Source organism: Triticum aestivum, chromosome 1B (assembly GCF_018294505.1).
Source record: "Triticum aestivum cultivar Chinese Spring chromosome 1B, IWGSC CS RefSeq v2.1, whole genome shotgun sequence".
NCBI lineage: Eukaryota > Viridiplantae > Streptophyta > Magnoliopsida > Poales > Poaceae > Triticum > Triticum aestivum.
Genome location: NC_057795.1, coordinates 79,653,471 through 79,655,594, shown reverse-complemented (window position 1 = coordinate 79,655,594; position 2,124 = coordinate 79,653,471). Strand labels below are relative to the sequence as shown.

The window sequence follows — 2,124 nt, the reverse complement described above, 5'->3', positions numbered from 1 at the left end:
CTAACAGGTCGATCTCCGATCTCCTCCTGTTTATTGTCCTTCTTCTGTTCAGAAAATTGAAATTGCAGATTGCCCATGAACATGGCGACTAGATCCACGTTGTCATGACAAACACACCACGGATTTGTGCGTATTCACATGGATTTGCCCACCAAAGTTCGCCAGATTTGCCATATTCTATCCTAGAGTTGAGCTAAGACTCTGGGTTGGGTTGGTGCGAGTACATAGTTGATGCATAAGAATGCGTAGGAATCACTAAAAATAGGGGAAAGAAAGGAGGAATTTGGGTGGTGCATAGAGAGGGAGGAAAATAATTGCCACATCTTTCTGATGTTAGTTGTCACCTATCTTTGCCGCCAGCTGCCACAATATTGTGTTGTTACTTGTCATCATATTATGTTCGCTGTTGCCATCGGTTCAAAATGATAGTTGGCACCCAGATTTTAGAAAAGAGAATGAATGTGCATGTCCTACTTGTCATGATGTGTTGGTTGTCTATGCAAGAAATGTCATAAGATTGCCGTGTTTTCTTGTATGTGCAAACAGAAAGAATGCATTTTGCGAATATTGAGGTGTTCTTGTTCATGCAGTGACTGAAAACACAGTAGGAGAAAAAAGAGAGGAAAAGTGAATCATGAAGACGACACTGATCCTTGGTTTTCTCAAAGGCCAGAAACGCTCCATTGGGATGCAGCAGAGTACAATCAACTCATTTCCGCTGGGCCGTTGCTGCCACTACTGGAGCAGTAATCAAGCATCGGTACGATGCATGATCAAAAAAGGGATAGTTGCCATATTTGTGACGTGGAAGATGGCATTCTACTTATGTCCTACAATGTCATTTTTCGCAGGTTCTTATGACCCAACCACACAGACGGGGATACCATGGCAAGTTCAGGCAAGGGCGCTAACGCTGACAGATGTATGGGCAACCAACTTCAAGTAGCCAATGTGGCAAATCAAGGTAACACGTACGGAAAGGAAACATACTGGTGTGCACATGAAATTAAACTTGTAAGGGTGACAAAGACTTACGAGTTATATGGAAAAACGCAGGGCCTTCATGTAGCACGTGGCAATAGGAGGCAACCATGTACCTGCCATCAACGTCGTACACAGGTGAGACGTATGGAGTGAATTTGTGGACAATGATTCAGGAGAATGAACATAGGTGACATTGGGGTTTTCGTGGTGATTTGACAGGACACAGTTGCCATGCCTGGACAGCTGCATTTGCCATGCCTGGACAGATGCAGTTGCCATGCATGCAGAACTGCATTGGCCATGCCTGGACAACTGCAGTGCTATGCCTGGGTTGCCATGCCTAGACGACTGCATTTGCCATGCCTGGACAGATGTAGTTGCCATGGCAAATCAATTGTACTTGCCATGTGTAACGCCCCGGAACCGATGCGCCAGGTGTCTTCCAGCTATTCGTCATTGTTGCCATGTCACTTGCTTGCGTGTTGCATTTTGCCATGTCATCATCTGCATTTCATCTGCATGTTTTTCAAAACTTGCATCCGTTCGGGTTCCCCCGGTTCTCTCCATTCTCCGTTCTGAGCACAGACACACTCGCACGCGCCCATCGCACCTCTCAGACCTTGTTTCGTGAACGGGAGAAAAGCATTCTCGGAATGGGCCGAGATTTGCCGAGTGGCCTTTGTGTATCACCGGGAGACCGCCTGTCAAATTTCGTTCCATTTGGAGGTCGTTAGATGCCCCAACGGTTAACCGCGTAGCCCGAAACCCCCCTTCCCTTTGCAGCCCAGCACCACTTCACACAGCCCACCCAGCCCATCTAACCCCCCTCCATGCTCTCTGCCGTTCGATCACGATCGTGTGGGCGAAAACTGCTCCTCATTTGGACTCTCCTAGCTCCCTCTATCTATAAATAGGTGCCTTCCCTCAAAATCTCGCAGTCAAACCCTAGCTTCTTCCTCCTCGCGCCGCCGGACACGTCCACCGCCCGCCCCGGACATGTCCGCTTAGCCGCCCCGTCCAACCCGAGCATGCCACGTGTCCCGCCGTCGCCTCCCTCCGCCGCCAGCCCGCTCGGGCCCGTAGCAGGCCCGCCCGAGCCCATCGGGACCCGGGGCAGCCTGCACGCCTCCGCCGCCGCGC

The 2,124-nt window shown here is 50.0% G+C and overlaps 1 long non-coding RNA gene across 1 annotated transcript; it reads left to right on the top strand.

Annotated features, from left to right (window-relative positions):
• Nucleotides 1–623: 623 nt before the first annotated feature.
• Nucleotides 624–1,417, top strand: LOC123087226 (uncharacterized). The gene is made up of 4 exons (XR_006441283.1): nt 624–760; nt 852–964; nt 1,057–1,119; nt 1,204–1,417. It is a non-coding gene; the product is annotated as an uncharacterized lncRNA (long non-coding RNA).
• The last annotated feature ends 707 nt before the right edge of the window (nt 1,418–2,124 follow it).